The sequence below is a fragment of the Choloepus didactylus genome, chromosome 6 (genome assembly GCF_015220235.1).
Source record: "Choloepus didactylus isolate mChoDid1 chromosome 6, mChoDid1.pri, whole genome shotgun sequence".
NCBI classification, from domain to species: domain Eukaryota; kingdom Metazoa; phylum Chordata; class Mammalia; order Pilosa; family Megalonychidae; genus Choloepus; species Choloepus didactylus.
Window position 1 is genome coordinate 96145692 of NC_051312.1, and position 22667 is coordinate 96168358.

The following is a 22667-nucleotide window of genomic DNA, read 5'->3' on the forward strand; positions in this document are numbered from 1 at the left end:
TATTCTGTATTTTTAAAATGGCATTAATATTAAAATAGACTAAAATATCTAATCATACACCCTAACTTTCCACTTTATAGACAGCATATTCAGATAAAAATACTCCTATTTGTACAAGGCAACTCGGTCTCTCACTTTACGATTCCTTGTATTTTCTATGCAATACTTTCATTTCTTTCCTTTCTCCTTTTATTCATCCTAATCTTACTTATTTTCCATGGACCATCTTAACAGCTCACAATCCTTTTATTTCAACCTCTTCTAAACTGATACTCAGAATGTTGATAACTTCTAATCATTATTGTATCCACCTGTGCTAATCTCAGATAGCATTATCCCACTCATGAAAAGGATCCTTAAAAGAGAAATGATATGGGAACAAACCAACTTTCTCATAAAATGGTCACAAGCAGGTGAGGAGGTATATGCAAAGCAGTATTCTATTTTGATTTCTAAACTAATATTTCCTCTTGTATTCTCAAAGGTGATGATTAAAAATATATTGCTAACATGCTTGTTTAAAAGAAAAACTTAATATATAGACATTAATATAAATTTGCATTCACTGAATCTTAACTGAACACAAATGTACATGTAATCTTATTTCTAATCACTCTCCCAAGATATCTTGCATTCTTTCAATGAAATACCAGAGAGACACAAAACCAACAATTTTTGAATAACCCTCCTGATTTGTTATATGCTTAACTCAGAATATCTTTTGTGTTGTATCACTTCTTAGTTAAATTATTTGGTCCCTAAAGAGATTCCACAAACATCTGAATTATTCATTAGGAAAGAAGCTAGATTTACCCAACTTCACATTAAAAACCGTGACTTTGCAATTACGATTATTTTAACCAGGATGCAACATAAATAACAACAGAAAATAGCATCTGATATTAAAATTATTAAATAACTTCTAAAAAATACTTTTTAAAAATTAACTCTGTGATAAAACTGAATTCATTATTAGTTAAATAAAAACAATGCATCAGAAAACATAATAGATGTGTGGTTCATTTTGAAATGTGCATGCTACAATATTGAGAACCCCAATGTTTTCTGACAAGAATTTATTACTTTGATGCATATAAGAAACTAAAAGCTTTATCCCATTCAAATTCTAGAATAAGAATGAATTATTCATTGTCATACTTGTAAGCCATATGTGAGAAGAAAGGATTTCACAGAGGTCCCACTTTTACAGGGACTACTAAGAAGTTAAAAAAAAAAAAAAAAAAAAAAAAAAAAACATAAAATCTAAGCAAATTCCATTGTTTATAGAAATTAACAATCCATAGGTCTTCTCAAGTTGTTTCCCTGTCTCTCCTCTTCCCTTTAACTTAAGTTACAGACTCTTGATTTTCCTTTAAAAAATAATTCATAATTCAAACTTTGGGTATCCAAATCATTGAACTCACTGATCTTTTGCCACTTTACACTTTTCATCTCCAGGAAGGGAAAAATAAAAAATAAAATATTGCACTAGAACGACTGTAGAAGATCTACTTTTTTAGAAAAATGCATCATATCAAGAAATGTATCACTTACCAGTCAGTTTACATCCTAGCACCCATCTCCAAACAAATATGGTAACACTGAAATTAAAAATAAATAAATAAATAAAATGTAACAGTGAACATATATAAAAAATGAGCATTTCATATTACAACTTAGAAATCATATGATCAGAGCTACATTAACACAACTACTATCTAAACATGTGGAAGTTAGACAAGATGCATTTCAGAGACAATAATGACCGAAATTCTCTATAGGCAAGCAAATCTGCAAGAACTGAAAGTTTACAGCAAGGAAGTAAATTATTTAAAGACAGTAACTAGGGTTAAAATGCATTAAGGATAAACACAATACCAGTCAGAGTCTATGCCTATTTGTTGTCTAACCAGATGTGATAGAAATAGGGATGGCAATATCTATTGTAGCCCTTTTTGTTAACATAGAGATAGGCAAACTTTTTCTCTAAAGGAGCAGATAGTAAATATTTTAGTCTTCAAGGATTCACTGTCTTCTTTCCAACTACTCAACTCTGCTGTTGTATATAAACAAGTGGGTGTGGGCGGGTTCTAATTGGGCTTTATTTACAAAAACAGGCAGCTAGATAGGACTTGGCCCCAGGGCAGCAGTTTGTTGGCTCCTGGCACAACACACTGAAAGTTCAAACTCAGAAATATCAGTCTTAACACTTGGCCAACAATGGAGTCACAGAGCCTGCATTATAGCCTTCCCCAGCCTCCCCACCCCCATAAACTATGCTATTTAAAATCACTCTATTAAAAAATTATGGAGTTTTCAAATCTGGTATGATGGTATAGAAGACTCAAACAGAGTAATAGTTGTTAAGTATTAAAAACATAGTGTGCATATGAGGTAGATTTCTACAAATAGCACAGTAAATGGCAAATCTCATTTTTCAATGAAAGGAGGAAGACAATTATTTGTTGATTTCTATTTATGCACTTTAAAAAAACATATATTTATGCTCTGTGGCAGCAGAATTCATGGGACATAACTTATGCTTATGCATCATGGAGTTCAAATACTAAATGAAGAAGAACAGATTGAAATTAGCCAGGGAGACTCATAATGCTAGCTTTACAAACCTCTGGAAATGAGTTAAAAAAGATGAGTCTAGAAAGCATTGTTCCAGAGGAAGGATCTGATATTAAGCTGGAAGGCAACAAGGAGTGGCTCATTACAACAGTTTCATTGTTTGATCATTAGTTAATCAATATGTAATACAGCTAGAAACAAAGTAACAGACCGAGTTGTCAACAAGCTCAGCAATTTGGAAAAATGTTAATTTTACTATTTTTGGCAATGTGGGGTTGACTCAAAATTGGGAAACAGGGATTATACAGAACAGGAACAGAAACCATTATATTTGTATGTTACAGAAGGATTAGTAGCAAAAAATCTTGCCATTATTTCACAGTTACAGCTCTTAATTATTCATTTTTTCAATTTGTGAATGTGGTTCAGTGTGGTAGACCACAAGCAAATTTCAATATTCAGTGCACACACACCCCCTACTCCCCAACCCCTTACACTCAAAACTTGGTATCTGAAGCACTTAATGGCTGGCTTGCCCTAGTAACTCACCTTTATACTGAAAGAACAGCATTACTCTTCAGAGCAAGGAGGCATTAAGGAAGCATGTTCAACAAACATGCAAAACAGAGACTTCTTATTCTCCTTCAATAACTCTGTTATCTCCCATACTCACCTATAATGCCAATTGAGGAAAAGGCAGCAGGTAAGCACTGATTTTCTCTGCTGCCTGAAAACCAGGTAATAGCTAATGTATCCCATCTTCCTCCCCAACTGTGTGACTACTAATAATCAAAGGAGTACTTTTGTCACATGCTCGGGCTGAAGAAAAAATAACTGGCTGCAGGTGGAGGGCGGGAAGAGGAAGGCTCATTTTGAATTTCTGTTAAGGTTCCTCTTCCATATGGTAGATGTTGTATGGGGTGATAGAGTGAGAGCTTTGAAAAAGGGAAAATTTGGGGCTGATTTCTTGTGAAACTATGTACTAGGCATCCCCTTTGTGGACAAAACAGTGTTGTAGTTAAGAATTCAGGACTTAAGTCTTACGATCTTTCATGTAAATGCTGGCTCTTTCCTTTACTTATTGAGTAACTTTGAGCAATTTGCTTTCACCCTCACACCCCACCTATTATTTGTATAATTGGAATAATAAACACATGAGAAAGCAATAGCGAACGAGGCGAAGAAAGAGAAAGAAGGAATGCATTACATCTGTTAAGGTACATTTAGCAGCATAGCTCCAGACACACAGCAGGTGTCCTAGATCACCTTGATGGCTCCAATTCTTTATCTCTCCCTGCAGCCACACATTTTGTCATGTAAGTTTGCAGTTGCTCCTTCTAAATGACAGCGTGATGATTCTGAGCCTAGTCCTTACCAAGCCTTGGGTATTTCTGTTTATCCTTTTACACCTATGCCCTGGCCCGATCTTGCCCAGTGGTCTGAGGTAGATGACAGCCACGTGGGGCAGAACCACAAATCTGACTCTCCCACCTTTTTTTCATGAGAAGCAGAGCAGCCCCAGTCACCTCACCCTGAGGCAGAGCTACCTCTTTACACACAAAGCCCAGAGGAACCCCAACCAACCAGAGGACACATTAGCAAGAATGAACAGTTCATATTTTTAACACTGAGATTGGGATGCTTTGTTGCACAGCAAATGCTCAGTGATGCAATAGGCATTAAATAAATCCCAATCTTTTTCCTTATGATTTCTATGAAAACAAACTAAAAAACAAGCCTAAAAAAAATAAAAACAAACCTTATCTGCCAATCGAATCACCTCCCATTTGCTTTATATGTTTTAATGCTGAGACCAAAGTGGGAGTTAAGGCACCGGTCAAATTCTTCAACACAAAATACCAGATTTTACCTTGTGCTTTTCCCAAGAGCAACTTCACACCTCCCTCTTAAAGTTACAGAGTGCCTTAGAGAGTTTGATAAGTGCTAGAATGCTTTAAATGGGATTGCAAGCCAGCACCAGTGAGTTTGAGTGATAGCTTTGACTGTATCAGAGCACTCTCTCATATTCATTGTAAATGCAATGGGGAAATGAGCTGCTTTAAGCCAATTATTTCTGAATGCAATGTGCCCAAAAGAAAAGATAAACCACTCTATAGTTGGGAGGCTACATTGTTGTCACTGAGGCTATTACTATCCTAAAAATATTTTAAAGTGAAATATTTTTAGTATAGTAAAAATACTACTTTTCATTTAGAAGAGAATTTTAACCATATTTTGTAATAATTCCAATCGCTGTGCGATTTTTTGTGTAAAGAAGTCACCATTATCTCTAAGGAAAACCCAGGCCTTTCATGAGAAGATAATAGACACTATTATAAAAAAGTATTAGGTATTCACAAACACTGGTAAATACTGGGAACTTCAGGCCTTCATTTTTCATGCTTCTTGGTTGAAACATTTAAATTAATAAGATTGTTACCATGAGATTCAGTGGGAGAAAAAAGCCAAATGATTATCTGTCCCAAACTTACACATAAAGTAGCCTTTTAAAAGGAACGTTTCTGAGTCAGTAAGACATCTCATTAAAATGAATATTATGGAACAATTTAATGAGAAGTATCAAGAGCAACTCTTTATTCCTAAAAGAACCATTTCCTTACTAAATTCCCCTTCCATTTTTGAACTCACAGCATCTTTTGTATACCTCTTTATTGCACTTAAACTCCATTGAAATTATCATTTTCCTTTCTCATGCCTTTGATCTCAACTCAGCACTGTGTCTACCATGTAAGTTCTAAATGAGCTTGATGAACTATAATTTGGGAGCATTTAAGCATCACATACCACTCTGGGGGTTATATACATTTTATATACATGTATATATTTTTACATAATTTAAAGTATTTAAAATATAATACTTATCTCAGTAAAAACTAACAAAATCCAAATATTGTACCTCATACTTTCAGGGAGATTTACCCTAGGAATTTTTTTTAATTTCCAATCTTTGCCTCAATCTAAGCTGAGTCAGGTGAACCTCAATTAAGTAGATGTTTACATTCTGGCTCTACCACTTACTAATTTTGGAAGTTACTAAACTTTTCTGATCTTCAGTTAAGTTATATGTAAAATGGGTGGTATAATAACATCCCTCACAAGACAATAATGAGGATTGTATTAGATCTTATACATGAAAATGTCTGACATATAGTAGCCACTTAATACATGTTACTTTTACCCTTCCAAGATCTTACTCATGTTTATATTTTGAAATAGTTCAATGATAAATTTGCTGCTTATAGAGGTTATCATTGTCATTTAATTTTCACAAGTGTTGGAATCTGGATGCAGCTGGAGGGCTCTGCATTATGGAAAAAAGTCTTTGCTATAGGCAATAATTTTAATGTTAATTAACTCCATCTGGAAGGAAAAGCAGGTGTTGGAATTGATCACTTAAGTACAGAAAGCAAAGACTGTTTACTAAATGCTCCCTAAATTAATTTGGCTGAGCTTGTGGGTAAATTGCTTTCAAGCCGCTTTTCTATAAATGCCTTATACCAAATGCTGGAATTGGAAAAAGAAGTAGACCAAGCAGATTTTAATGAAATGTAACATATTGAACTGAAAGGTCACCTAAAAATAAAAATTACATTTTAAAGATGAAAAGAAAATGCAATAGTTAGTTCTGCTTTGATAGCAGGTAGAATTTGAGCAACAACCTCAGACATTTCTCACACGTGGCCCACAAATCACCTGCATCAAATCAACTTGGGACACATTAGGAAAATAAGAGTCCCGGATTCTCTGCCAACCCTATTGAATCATACTTTCTGAAAAGACCCGAGAGTCTGCATGTTAACTATCCAGGTGATTTCTATTCTTACTAAAAATTGAGTCATTCTCCTAAGGACTGAAAAACACCAAGTTACCACTGTAGTGATACAGGGTCCTGGAAAAATGGGAAATGAGGGTAATGGTTATCTGAGAAGATAAAAGATAATAGAGAAGCTTGTAAAACATCACTAAGAATCTGGATGCCAAAATCAAAATTGTATTTACCATTTAAAAAAAATATCAACATAGTTGGTAGTGTTCATTTAATTGCTTTGCCTTCTGTCATTGCCTAATCCAAAAGAAATCCGACTCTTCAAACTTCTCTTCACCTCCGCCTCCATCCAACAGTACAATTAGATTTCACATCCCACTCCAAAGAATGATACCAAACCAGTAGCATCATTATCACCCAGACTTATTGAATCAAGAATTTGGGAGTGCATCTCAGCAATCTGTGTTTTGGCAAGTCCTTCAGGTGCTATTCTGATGTACCTTAACATTCAAGAAATGCTGACCTAGTGTATCCTTTATGGTTCATCATGATTCAACAGAGTTTAGCTAGTCAATGCTAGAAACAAGGCATTAGGGGTGAGACTATGATATAGGAAACATAACTGGGTCTCTTGTGTCCACATCAGATGTGAGATAGAGATTTCTAGAGTCTGCTAATTCCTCTAATCATGAAAGAATGCACAACCATAAAAGAGCTAATGTTTATCAAATATATACTACATGCCAGCTACTTTTATGAGTGCTTTACCTTTACTATACAGTTAATACTCACAACAACCTAATAATAAAGGTACATTATCACCATGAAACTGGGGCACTGAGAGTTTAAGCAACAACCACAAAATGACAGAGCTGCTAATCGGTAGAACCAGGCATTGAACCCAGATAGTCCGTGTCTTGCACTCATGTTTTTCACCAGTCTACAAATGCTCTAAAGAAATATTGCAACTATAATACACTATCTGAAAGATTCTTAACCATGGTTAACACACAGACAGGGAAGAGGACAAAACTTAGGGAGGAGACTAGGATTGACTAGCCCAGATTATATCCAAGATCATGAGTAAACCTATTTTGACACTCTAATGACTTGTTCCCAACCTCTTTCCTCTTTTATATTACCTCAGTGGTTTCTTATCCTTAGGTTCCCATTAAAATGTCATTTTATTAGAAAGGCCTTTCATCTGTGTGAACTTGAGCAAAACAAAGCCTATAGGAACCTAGGTTTCCTCATCTATAGCTTGAAGATTGCAATATTATTTAACTATAGGGAAAGACTATGAAATGAGGGAACAGTATGAAATGAGGGAAAGTACATTTTAAGCTTTAAAACATTAATTGTTTGCTTGTAATGTGGCATTAAGGTTGTTTTAGTAAAGAAGATTTCAAGTACTTATTGATTGGAGAGTGCTACCATAAACAGACCTTTTATCCTATAGCTAGTAGTCATTATAGATTAGTTGCATAGAGCATTTTTGGGTTAGCAAATCATTCATCAAACATTCTCTCTTTCTCCCATAATAGAAAAAAATTTTTTAAGCTATTCTGATCATAAAATTAACTTGAGATGCTTTTTAGAAAGTCATATTCTCTAATGCTTCCCCTGGAAATTTTCATTCTTTAGGTAAGAGATGGGTCCCAAGACACTAGATACATATTTTAAGAGATAACTTTTGTGATTATTATGATGAGCTGAATGTGGGAAATACTGCAGTAAGTTCTAAACTTACTGGATATTTAAAATGAACAAACAAATACACTCACTTTTTATATAATAATAGCATAAAGATTACTTTTGAGTATAGGTCAGGTCATTTGTCCATGTATTTAACAAAATATTTAGTGTTTATTAGTTCTTTATCAGAAATGGTAGAGTAGACATCTTTTCCTGGAAGGAAGATATGTTTTAGCAGGTATGCTGGTTTGAAGCTGTTATGTACCCCAGAAAAGACCATATTCTTGTGATCCATCCCTGTAGGAGCAGACCTGTTGTAGGTGGGACATTTTGATTATGTTATTTCAATGAGATGTGACCCATTCCATTAAGGGTTTTAGTCCTTTTACCGGAGTCCTTTATTAAAGCATAAAAGACAGAAAAAGCCAACAGCTTAGAGAAAAAAACTCCTAGAGGAGCTGAGAGGAAACCACTGAAGCCAGAAACTGAAAGCAATGAAAACCGGGAGAGAAGGACCAGAAGACATTGGCCATATGCCTTCCCATGTGACAGAGGTGTCCCAGATGCCAGCAACCTTTCTTCAGAGAAGGTATCCTTCAGTTGATGCCTTAATTTGGACGTTTTCATGGACTTAGAGGTGTAACATGTAAGCAAATAAATCCCCATTGTTGAAAGTCAGTCCATGTCTGGTATATTGCATTTCGGCAGCTTTAGCAACTGAAACAGTAGGGTGTCCATTTGGATAGACCAAGTTATGATGCAGTAACAAATTACTCCCAAATCCCAGTGGCTTAACACAATAAATATATCTTCTGTATTTACAGTGCAGGTCCTTTGAAGATTATCAGAGATTGAGTGAATGAGAATGGAGGATCTCCTCCATATGGTCATTAAGGGAACCAGACTGAGCCTAGATTTACCATACATCTTGTAGGTACACATCTAGAATTTGCACCCTTTTTGGTTGATGAGGACAAAGGAGAGACTGAAAAACCAGATCTGGATATTTCACTGCCTCAAGCTGGAAGTGACATATAATACTTCTATCCCTAGATCTTTTGGCCAAAACTAGTCAAATGGCCCAGCCTAAATGAAAGGGAACTTGGAAATGTAGGGTGTCAAATGAAATATTTGCTAAGATTTACTCTCTCTACATTAGTCAATGTAAAGACCTGTAAGTCCTCTAAATAAATAAGCATCTGTATTTATGCAACTTAAACCTATGAAACAATCTGGGAAGAAGAGACGCTCTAATCAAATTGTCTCTCAACCCAGAAATTTAAAATATTACTTATGACTGTAATAGAATAATCCATTCAATTACAAGTAGTGTGTAATAAAGAGCTAAATTGTGTGACAGAAGCTTTGATTGCAAAAACTGGGCACCTTTAGCAAGACAAGGCTTTCTGAAAGAAATTGGGTAAATCAAGCCAAATAAGATGGGGAGAAAACTGGGAATATGGGCAGAGAAATTTCATTTGAGGGAACTACTATGAGAAAAAGACGAGAGCCATGCTTTCGTGTTATTATAATAATCACGGAACAATTTACATGATTAAGTGAAATACAATATAACTCATCATTATGGGAAGAGAAGGAAAAAAAACTATTATTTTTGAGAACCTTCCATATGCAAGATTTCTGCTAATGCTTTACCTATAATATGTCCATTTTATCATTTCTAGAAACCCTCAGAGACAAACATTATTCCCATTTTACAGATGAGATCAGAAATTGGAAGCCAGTAGACCAAGATCACACAATTAGTGAACAGCAATAGTTATGAACCCAGGGTTTGCATATGGGCAAGCGTGTATTTTTCCCATTATATTAAATAATGTTATGCTAAACTAGGGTAACTTTCACTAAAACCCTACCCTTTGTAATGGAAAAAAGATACTTCTACTACACTACACCACGTTCGTACTTTTTAATGTAGTCATAATCTACCTATAGCCATATTCAGTGAGCCTGAGATAACTTTATGTATACCAATTCTCTACTACTGGATCATGGACCCATAAAACAAATAGGCAAGATCATTGAGGAAAATTCCCTTGAATAGCCCTTCTTTGCCTTTTCCTTCTAAATTGCACAAGAATTGGCAGCTAATTAGCAGCTCATTAGTAGCATTGATAAACCATGTGACAAAAACAAATGCTGTGCTAACAGAAGGAACAGGGCTTTGCAATGAATATGAAATAGAATTGTAGAAAAGTAAATTACTGAAACTAGCTTCCTATAGATTTCTAAATGATTTTTACTGCATTTTATGTTTTCTTAGTTAGCATACATTCAAATATTTATTGTCCACCATGTTCAGGACAAGTGCTCATTTGGGGGATGAAAAATATGAATCCAACAGAATCCCTGCCTTCAAGTAGCTAATTACATAGCAAGATGATTAAGAAGTCTGTACATTCCTCTCTCTAAATGACCTTCAAGAAGTCAGAACATGATCTTTGTACATGACGCTTGACATAATTATATTGATATAGCCACACAGGCACATAACAATCACAAATTTGGTGACTAGACTGTCGTTCCAGTTTGCTAATGCTGCCGTTATGCAAAATACAAGCAATGGATTGGCTTTTATAAAGGGAGTTTGTTTGGTTACAAAGTTATAGTCTGAAGGCCATGAAAATGCCCAAATGAAGGCATTAACACAAGTATACCTTCACCTAAGGAAGGCCAATGGCATCCAGAAAACCTCTGTTAGCTGGGAAGGCATGTGGCTGGTGTCTGCTGATCTCAGGTTGTGTTGCAGCTCCCCTCTCAGCTTCTGTGCGTTCTTCAAAGTGTCTCTCTTGGCTGCAGCTGCACTGAATTCCTTTTGTTTGTCAGCTCTTTTATATGGCTCCAGTGACTTAATTAAGACCCACCCTGAATAGGTAGGGTAACACCTCCATCGAAATAATCCAATCAAATGTCTTGTCCACAGTTAATTGAGTCACATCTCCATGGAAACAATCATTATTTTCCAACATAATCAACACTAATCTGCCTACACAAGACTGCATCAAAGAACATGGTGTTTTGGGGGACATAATACATGCAAACTGCCAAAACTGTTGTTAAAGTAGGCACAAAATCTATGGCTAGGTGATTAGGAAAATACTTCCAATGTGTATTAAAATTGAACTTCTTAGGTTAGTTTGAAGGATTTTGAATGACTAGACTTAGTTTTCATGCAAATATGAATTACTACTTTCCCAATTAAAACTATTGAGCTATTCTTCATTTCTTTTAAAAGGAAGTTATACCTCCTTAAAATTCTATACAAGGTCTTGACTTATCTATCCACTCTTCCTTTAATCCATCCTAAACTATCTGTGGGTTTCAGAACCAGCAACCCTGTATGTTGTTGTCCCCTTACCCTTGAATGACCTTTACCAATCCTATCAACTCAATTTATCTTTCCAGTTTCTAGTGACACTACAAGATGCTGGTAACATTACCAAATCTGGAAAGCTTATCTTAAACTCCAGCTGGATTTGGAGTCCTTCCTCTCTACACTGTACTTATCGCATAGTATAATAGATACCTTCTTTGTGCTCCATTTTTCCCTTTGGCCTTTGAGCTTCTTGAAAACAGAGAGCAAAGATGTAATGATTAAAAGGATTATATCATTTTTTTCTTTTGAACTTTTTTATGTCCAAAGTGCACACGTGCGCGAAAGAGAACGCAAAAGGGAGGGAGAGACGGAGAGGGGGAGGAAGTGGGGAGAGGGAGGGGGAGGGGGAGGGAAGGGGAGGGGGAAGGAGGAAGGAAGGAATGATGGGACACAGAGAAAGAACTCCTGGTTTCTAATAGCTAGAATAAGAATGCAATTTAGCTATTGAGCCTAATGTTCTTTTGATGCAAATGAAAAAACTGAGCCACAAAAATGAGAGATGACCATGAAAAGTCAACCTGTGAGTAGCACAATAAGAACACAGTTCTTTTACTATTCAGCTGAGTTGTTCTGTCCACTAAATCTCCTTTCTAATTCACCTTACTTATCTTGGGAGTCATTTTCATCCCGGAATTAGTAGGTACACAGCTGTAGGATTCAGGCCAACTGATATAAAAGCAATTCCTTTATGATCCAGCTTAAAATGGCAACTAACTAGCAACTTTTGACACATTTTCAACTTCAACTTTCTCCTATCTTTTAACGATAGCACACAAAAAGGCAAATGGACCAAAAATTGACAACTATTGCCAAAATATGATGAATCTAGTGGCATTAAGTTGAGAGATAGAATGTGGAGGTCTACTTCTGTTTTGCCTCATGATATAGATTAACCCATCTTTTAGAAGAGAAAGAAGGGGCATCATTGCTACTAGTACTCCATTAACTTAGAGACTCAGAGGCTATAAAAATCAGAAAGCTTTGGTGTTGGTTGTGATGCTGCTAGTTTTTGAATAATAGAAAAATGAGCAGTGGGGAAATGGGATAGCTACCCAGATGAATCACTCTGGTAGTTGTGCACATCTGATTGCCTTCCAGCTGTCAAACTGAGAAGGTATTCTATAGAATTAAAATACTCAGCTAGAAGATTCAAGAGCAATCCCCAGACCCTGTCAGTCAGAAGAAAATCAAGGTTAGAAATCTCTATCTTTGGCATTATTTGGGGGGAAATTTTGGAAAAACAAACAAAAAAAAAAAACTTTAGAACAAATTCTAAAAATTAAAAGGACATCTATTCTAATGGAATCAACATAAATTTTAAGGAAAACAGGAAATTTTCAATAGAAGCAAAATAATATTGGCTTTTTGAAACAGAATAAGGAACTAAAAGATTAAAAACAGGTTGAAATAAAAGGACAATATTTTTGTACTTTAAAAAAATCTCCTAGAGCAATAGTTGAATGCATCAAATTTATTTGAAAGGTGTACATGAAATACAAAGTTATTTTATCAGTGTCAAGAAAGCCAATGTGAAACTGAAGGAAGTCTAGTCAATAATGTGTATAATTGGAGAAGTCATCCAAGAATACTGAAGGAAAAAAAGTGGAACAAAAATTAAAGTAACACGAGGGAAGAAAATAGATATAGAAGACAAAAGAATGAAATCAAATATAGATATCTTAGAACCTCAGCAGAAATAAATAAAATTATACTAAACGCAAAATCAAAGAAAGTTCTCAGCTGCTAAAATATGAATGTCTTTGTATTTATTCAGGCAAAATTAAATAGAAAGTGTTCTATACCAAGATGCATTTTGAAAACAAAAATTGAATTTCAATGATAAAGATTTAAAAGTCTCACAGATTTTTTTAAAAAGTACATAAAAACATATGGAATTGGCTAGATTTAATCATCCCCTGCAACAATAAATTCCAGAAAACAATGGAATAAAGTTTAAAGGATTTCCATGTATATATATACAAATATATAAATTGCAGAGTTTAATTTATATAGTACAAAGTAGAGCTATAGCAACCTATATCAGATAGGTAAATAAACTCAGAAAATGTATTATGCTTGTAAAAAATAAAAATAAAGAAACTTAAAGATAGTTTCCATCTAATTTAAAATAAAAATCAAAAAGAAGAATAAGAGTGGGAAAATTACACCCTAAAAGGGCAATTGATACCAAAGATGCAGAATGAGTTGAACTTAATACTGTGTCAAAATTCTACAATATGGTTAAACTTGTTTATAAAACAAATTTAATATTACAAATATTTGAAAGAGAAGCTATTTACATACACTTCATTATATTATCACTGAAAATTGGGCAGTGTAGGAATGCACTCTCATTAGGACATCATATCTGTTTTTTAACTTACCTAATTATGTAATTATTAATATAATATACATTTGTGGCAGTAAATATTTAGAAGTAGAAATACATATTTCCGTGTGTGTGTGTATTTCCAACTCCTTAGGATTAATATTTTACATTTTCTGGTGACTTTCCTTCATAAAATGGGGAAAATACTCATCCTTCATAGTCAATAATTCAAAACCATCATGTTATAAAGGACTTTAAAGTTTCCTTTTGTTCCTTGAATTGCTCTTGCATGCTCTTACGTACATTCAAAGTTTTTACGTCTTTTCCATATATGATCCTACACATCAACATCATTCCCTGTGTTTCCCATGGCTTGTGAGAATGAAGATGGCTGCCTGCCATCCCTAGGAACTGAGCCAAATGTAGCCTCATATAGTTTTTGTGCACATAAATGGACAGAAAGGACAGATAAAATTTGTCCTCCCTATGGTGAAGAGTGGTACAGACATGACACAGAGAGCAAGTATTTGAAGAAATGGCCTCTTGGCTGAAACAGGTAAACCAAGCAGCAGATCCAGGATGCTTATATTCTTGACATTTAGATGAAACCAAGTGTAGTGGATACTGGGGTGCATTGTTCAGATCTTCCCTTCAGGAACACAGCTCTCATTGCCCTAATGTCCAGTGGTGTTGGCTGCTGTTGGCTCAAAATCATTCCCCGCTCTGTGGATTGCCTTTTGCCTAAGGTAGTTGCCTCAACCAAGGTCATTCTCTTTCCTAGTGTGTGGGGAAGCAGCCTGAAGCTAATGACTAGTTGGTGAGGTGTTACAAAGTCAAGGTCTCCTTGCTCCAGTTTTGGACAACTCTGACGGGTCAGGTTATTTCCAGAGGTACCCCCTTGAACCTGCTGAGCTCTCTGTTGCAAGTGCATCACAGTTCAACTTCTGCCTCCACTGAGTCCTGCTTCCCTTACTCCCATACAGATGGTATTCCTAAAACCACTTCCCCAAAAGCTTCCTAATGCATGCAAATCTCCAGTTTCCTGAGGGATTCCAATCTAAGAAAGCAAGGAAGCACATTGCATGAGCTGCTGATGAAACTGCTGTTGCACAGTATACATGATTCAGGATGTTCAAATCACTGCTCAGAAATAAAGTTCTGTTTGAATATAGCCATAAGGTATTATCTAGAATATCTCTGGGAATCAACAGAGTACAGTATTATTTTATTAGATAGGTTTTGAATAAAGACAAATAATTTACTCAGAAAAGATGCCTGATATAAATATAAGAAATAAAAGTGGTGGGAGGTTTTAAAGTTTCAAAGCACAAATACACTCCTATTTCACAACAATGCAACTGGAAACTGCTGGCTTAAAGTATACCTCTTTGAACATTCAAACAAATGGACTTTAGTATTCCCTAAATGCTGTTTATAGGCATTTGGGGGTGTTTCCTTATCTTCAAACAAGACTCAGTTAGGTGGCCATATTTAAAGAAAAAGAAAGTGAGTCTTGGAGAGATTCAACAGTGGCCAAAGGCACGTAGCAGTAAAAGTGGTAGAGTTAGGATTTGAACTGGGATTTTGGATTTGAAAGTATTAATTATATGACCTTTCTCACAAAGCCACGCTATTCCAAATTATGATTTAAAGATTACTTACATTCCTGAGGGGATGATCGAAACTGCTTCAATAGTACTTCCACCCAAAAACAACTACTTCCCTTGAGAAATCAAGATGAATATTCAGTGTGGTGTGAGGGCTCTGCCTGCAGATGCCTGGGTTCCAATTTTTACTTTGACATTAAACAGCTAAGTGACCTTGGCTAAACTACATGACCTCCCCAAAGCCCAATATCATCATCTATATGTCAGTTTGATCATAGTAACCTCCTAGAGTTTGTGTGGGGATAAAACATGGTGATGAACTAAAGTGCTTAGCATAGTGATAGGCTCATAGTAAGCACTCAATATATGACTAAACTACTCTAGGTAAAACATGGGAAAGATCAAGTTTTAAGATTGTTCGAGGGATTCTCAGTTCTGTGTTTGTACAAAGTGTTAATAATAAATCCCAAATCTACCAACGTATTTCAAGGTCAAGCACTTAACAATAACCCATGAATTATATTTTCCGTTTAGTAAATCATTTTCAGAACAAATCATTAGGTGACCTTTTTTGGTTACAGCAATCCAATAAAACTTACATTAGCCAGTGTTTCAGGAACATTAGTCTAATGTGCTTGCAGAGATCACCTTCTCTGAGAAGTATAATAAGTTTGTGTGAAAAGCATAAAGCATGTAATATATATTAAAATTTGGACTTTAATGAACCATCCTGGCAAACTGACTAATACTACAATCAGTGGTGAGTTTTCCCTAATTAATGAATTTAAAAAGCCAAGAGTATTCCCTACATGCTGTACCTGATTATACTTTCACTTATTTTCTGATTTTAACTATGCACCCCTGATTTGTTGAGGAGTATGAAATGAATCTTAAGTGACCTTTTTAATGAAAATAATAGGGAAGCTTGCAACAACTTAGAAATAGATGCCACGATTAGCAAGTTTTGCAACTTTCAAAGCATACTTTTTTTTTCCTGAAAATATTAGCAAGTTTGGCTTATACTAGATTTCAGGTGCATTTCTGGAACATATCCCTACCAGGTGTATACTATAAAACTGGTGTTAATAATCCACCGATCAGACTTAAATATTCATATTGAAAGATTTCAGGAGTATAAGACAATCCAGTAGGTCCATTTAATGATTAGTTCCATTTTTCATATTTCTATAGCCTTTGTAAATAGTTTATGATGGTTTATTATAATTTGTGTCTAACTCTCCTACAGGGTAATAAGCTTCCCATGAATGAGGCAACAGCTTACACATTTATTCATCTCAATGAAATGCACTAGATGTCATTTATCTGCTTTTGTTAAGCTATGATCGAAAGTCACAGGCACATGTATTTTTTTTCCTAGTATCTTTGTAATGTACTCTATATATATTTCCTGAAGATATCAATAGATGAATAAACAAATAGAATATAATTTATTTAACTCAATATTTAAAATATTGGGTTAAAATATTTTCCTGTTAATGTACCACACTTTTCTGGGTTACGTCCACTTGATATATGACATTTCAACAAATCTGAGATGCCATCAGTTGTAAGAAAAACCATTATTTTATGTAACATTAAGGAAAATAAACTGCTAATTTAATGTGACATGCCGTCATTTCTAAAACACATTCAAAATTTCAGTGATGTAAACTTTGAAAATATGCGTCTTTGAATTAATACTGTTTTTATGCTTTTTATGTGAATAAGCTGCACACTTTTGCTAAAAGAAAAATTAGAAAGACTGCATTGTTTAACGCCCTGGGATGAGGATAAACCTTAGAAAGAGATCACCAAGAAGTTTACAGATAAATCTCTATTCTTTAAATCTTTGTTTATGGAGCTAGTTCTGGCAAACTAAAGATCTTCTAGAAACTTTTGTGGAAAGAACTTAGCTGCTTATTGTATTTAGACTCAGAAACTGTTAGAAGAAGTGTCATTTTTTCCCTAAAGTTGTTATAAATAGCCACAGCATGAAAACAGCATTATAAAAGCTATTTCAAACCACAGATGTTGTTCTTGATGTGTAACAGAAAGGATTTAGCTTTAGAAAGAAAAGTATAATTTTTATGTAAGTTCAAGTTTAGTTACATCTGAATGTAACTAATAATAGCTACAGCTTGTGAACTATCACTCTTTCCTAAACTAGTCATACTTATTTATAATTTCTACAATATAAATCTCATAAACATTGATAGTTCATAGAAACTTAAAGCTTATTATTTATATTTGAAAAGAAATAAAGAGAGCTTCTGTATATATTTGAAAGAGCTCTTATCTTTTTGGACTTCTGGTGTCAGGAAACCAATTACTGGTGAATTCTGAAAGAACGAATAGGCTATGGGAAATTCAATGTGCCTGTGACTTTAGATCATAGCTTAACAAAAGCAGATAAATGACATCTAGTGCGTTTCATTGAGATGAATAAATGTGTAAGCCGTTGCCTCATTTTCTTTGACATAAAATAGAACTTCTTTTAAAGAGAGGCATTTCTGATTTCATATATTTCATTCTCAAAGAGGAGAGTTGTGTTATTATTTCTACATTCTTTCATGATAAGCCTTAGATTGACAAAGGTTGTCTTAATAGTTGTGTAACCTTCTTGAGGCTTCATGTTCCTCACCCATAATAAAAGCAGAGACAAAGTGATACCTGCCCACATCTAAGTGATGTGTTGAGAATGAAACAAAGACATGTGGGCCACTGGGAACAGGATGCTGCCTCTCTGTATTTTCCCTGTTAGTTGATCACACTGGCTAGCATTCTTGCAAGTGGACTTTCAAAACTTTGGTTTGTGATATAGTTTCTCTTGGAGGTAGACATTAAACGGATTAATTGCAAAATTATAAGCTTTTAATGGAAGGGTACATTTTTATTGTCTTTGCATTCTCTACAGTCCTTTGGATTGGTCTCTCCTGCCTCTTCAATGATAGTTTACATCAACCCACAAAAATGGAACAATATTGCTAATTCCTGTTAGTCAGAGGCTAAGATATCCATTGCTCATATATCATGAGTGGAGCTCATTATGTTGCCTTATAAGGACTTGGCTACACTCTTTTTTTCCCTCCTTTCTTGTATCCAGAAATAGCAGACTTTCTTATTCCCTCCTGATCCCCTGTGGTAAACATACCCAAAACAGGTCTTGCCTTCTCTACTTCTCACCAATCAGTTACCTCCACTCACAAATAGGTGCACACACACACACACACACAAACACACATACATTTATGTATACCTAAAGTTAAGGACATGTGGAAAGAGGACTTCATCCGAAAGAATACTTTGGAATAAAGATTCAATTACTTACTATGTTGCCTTAAGCGGACCATTTCATGTTGCTGAGTCCCAGTTTCCTTACCTGCAAAATTGAATTACTACCAGCTGCTCTGCTTGCCTTTATTATTTTTTTTTTATCTTCATTTTATTGAGATATATTCACATACCACACAGTCATACAAAACAAATCGTACATTCGATTGTTCACAGTACCATTACATAGTTGTACATTCATCACCTAAATCAATTCCTGACACCTTCATTAGCACACACACAAAAATAACAAGAATAATAATTAAAGTGAAAAAGAGCAACTGAAGTAAAAAAGAACACTGGGTACCTTTGTCTGTTTGTTTGTTTGTTTCCTTCCCCTATTTTTCTACTCATCCATTCATAAACTAGACAAAGTGGAGTGTGGTCCTTATGGCTTTCCCAATTCCATTGTCACCCCTCATAAGCTACATTTTTATACAATTGTCTTCGAGATTCATGGGTTCTGGGTTGTAGTTTGATAGTTTCAGGTATCCACCACCAGCTACCTCAATTCTTTAGAACCTAAAAAGAGTTGTCTAAATTGTGCGTAAGAGTGCCCACCAGAGTGACCTCTCGGCTCCTTTTGGAATCTCTCTGCCACTGAAGCTTATTTCATTTCCTTTCACATCCCCCTTTTGGTCAAGAAGATGTTCTCCGTCCCATGATGCCAGGTCTTCATTCCTCCCCGGGAGTCATATTCCACGTTGCCAGGGAGATTCACTCCCCTGGGTGTCTGATCCCACGTAGGGGGGAGGGCAGTGATTTCACCTTTCAAGTTGGCTTAGCTAGAGAGAGAGGGCCACATCTGAGCAACAAAGAGGCATTCGGGAGGAGGCTCTTAGGCACAATTATAGGGAGGCCTAGCCTCTCCTTTGCAGCAACAGTCTTCCCAAGGGTAAATCCTATGGTAGAGGGCTCAACCCATCAAACCACCAGTCCCCTATGTCTGTGGTCATGTTTCTGCTTGCCTTTAAATTATTCTTTCAACTACCAAATGTGGTAATGCCTAAGGAAGCCCTTTGTAGACTGAAAACCAGTATGCTTATGGAAGGGCTTATTAACTGTACCCAATAGGATAAACACTGAAGTTAAACTTTCTAGATTGTGTTGCACTAAGGGTGCAGGCATCTTTCTCTTCCTCAAACACTAATCCCATTTGTAGGACATAATTGTACAACTTGGAAAGAAAAATGTTATGAAACTCGCAGGCAGTTCCCATTCACCTTCATGAGTTATTTCTACAATTGCCACAGAAAATTAATTGTTAATGTGTGTACTACAAATAATTGCATAAATAATGACTGTGCCAAATAAATAATCAACAATTATCCATGCACATTTTACAACAAATTCCAAATGCAAAATGCTTGGCAAGGCAGAGGAGGAAGTTGAACTTGTTAAATTTCTTACAAGAAGGTTAAATAGAAAGGAAGCAATTCCAACCTTTGAGGGGCCAGGCTCCCTGCCACTTGAACTCCCTAAACATCTGGTGGAGAGAGAGACTCTACTATTGGGGATGCTTCAGGGTTGGGGGAAATGAGAAGAAAAGGAATGGGCAAGGGTAGGCATTACAGATTTTTTTTTTTTTTTTTTGGAGTATTGTTCAACTTTTTCTAATTAAGACTGGAATTTCTGCTGCAAAACTACAGCTAACGTTTTCTGAACACCTAGGCTGTGCTAAGCACTGTTAGAATAAGAGTGATCATCTCATTTAATCTTAATAAACTCTGAAGTTAGCACTATGATTCTCATTTTGTGATAGAATAAACTGGGGTTCAGAAGGGTTTTCAATGATTAGACCAGTTAAATGACAGGATCAGGATTCAAATCTATGTCTGTCTGCCTCTGACGTCCATGTTCCTTGTATCACTCCACCATCTCTTCAGAACATCAGCATCCAGAATAGTCTAAGAAGACTTTAAAATGGATAAGATTCCCACAATCCTTATCACACATTTTTATTTTTTTCTTCATATTTGGTTGAACCATATGACATTCCCAATATTAGACCATTTTGACCATAAAAATGACAATTTCATACAATTTAGCTTAATAAATGCCCCAAACAATTCTGTCCTATTCCTCAAACTAAAATGTTTCCTCCCCACTTTTACCACTAGCTGTTCCATCAATCTCTTAACTCTACTCTCCACCTATTAAAAATCCTCCAATCATTTCTGATGTAGCTTGACCATCGTCACCTCCATTAAACCATTCCTCAACTTCCTCAATAGAAAAAAATATTCTCAATGACCCCAGTCAGGACATTCTTTGTGTCTTCTCTTAGCGTTCTTCATCTGAACCTTTATTACAACATTTTCCCTCTTTTGATGTCAAATTATGAATATTGGGGGGAGGGTCCATATTTTATTATTTCAAAAATATTTTAATCTCTTTGAGGGAAATATTAGATATTCTTCATATTTCGATTTTTAAGACTTACACAATAATGTTCGAGAAACATATATTCACTTAACGGCACCAAGTTTAAACTATGTTGCCAGGATCTTAGCACTTTTTACATTGCTTAAAAGTTGTCTGTTAATAAATTGCTTCATAAACTTTGAGCACTCACATGGCTTTGAAGCATCCACACCTATCCCAGGACCTGGCAAATAGTTGGTGCTCACTGAAAGCAAATTATATATATATGTATATATATATATATATATATATATATATATATATATATACACACACACACACACACACCTGCCTCAGCCCCAACTGCAGACATTCACTAGGATAAATTAGTTTTTGTTTCTGTTTTACTTACATTGCATATACCTTGGTGCCATACTCAGTCTCTGTGCCTCTAACCATGTCAGTTGATCTTACCAATTCATTCTCCAGTAAAAAGTCTATGCACTACAGAATCTTGTTGCAATGGTCTGTACTCCTCCAACTGTAAGGCTTTGGATGCACTATTTCTCAATAATACATTGAACCTGTCATTATTGATTGTTCACGTTTCTCTGTGAATGGGAATGCAATACCTTAACTCTTGGCTTATCAATTTAAAAAATGATAATTAAATTGTCAGCCTTTTTATGTTATAGAGGTGTAAAATTTTAATAATAGGAAAAGACAAATGTACCTAATACATGCCATGTACTCAATAGACAGTTTACTAATTCCTTAAAATAATGCTATATGTGCAAAATCATTAAACCATGTTAACATACAAGGGGATGAAGGCAAAAGAAGGTAACTTGGTCGAGGCCACATAGTAAGCAATTGGCAGAGCTGGGGTTTATATCAGCTGTCTCTGACACTACAGCCCAGACTTTATTTGCTTTATAACATTTTCTGAGATATAAATCCAATTCCAACCACAAGGCTGACTACAAACACTGCTGACATTTTTGTATCATTACATACTCTTTCAATCATGTGTTCATACAATACAATTAGTCATTCAATAATCACGTAGAATTATTAAGAATCAAAATCTCTAAGATAGTAGAAAGGCAACTAAATTTGTTGAGTTTTCAGAAGGTGCCACAATTGCTGCAAGAGTTTCCTTATGCATTGTCTTCAGTATTCATCACAGTAACCCTTGGAGGTAAATACTTGTTATGGTTCTCATCTGACTCTCAAATGTTAAAGGGGGAGCTCCGAAGTTAAAATTCCCTCAGGTCAACAGCCAGTAAGTGATAGAGGTTACAGACACATACAGGTCTAAGTGACTTTAAACCCATGGTCTATTCCATGAGGACATGCTCTCTCTTTAAGGTCAATGATAATTCTTCATTGGAGACAAATGCACGGTAGGAATTGTGGTACTGTATGGTGAACCACTGGACCCTCAACTGTCAATTCTGGGACTCTTTACATGGGGAAGTTTTTTGGTATGTTTACTTGGCTTCATTTCACTTGTTTTTTTTTTTTTTTTTTTTTCTTAAAGGTTATTGACTACCCAGCACTGCCAAATTCTTTGTGTAC

General features: G+C 35.4%; 1 long non-coding RNA gene across 1 annotated transcript in view; it reads right to left on the reverse strand.

The window, feature by feature from the left end:
- The window catches only part of LOC119538671, a 547664-nt gene that overhangs the window by 115334 nt on the left and 409663 nt on the right, over positions 1–22667 (reverse strand). Inside the window, exon 2 of the long non-coding RNA XR_005217617.1 lies at positions 1555–1601. This is a non-coding gene — a long non-coding RNA (uncharacterized LOC119538671). The remainder of the gene's footprint in view (positions 1–1554; positions 1602–22667) is intronic.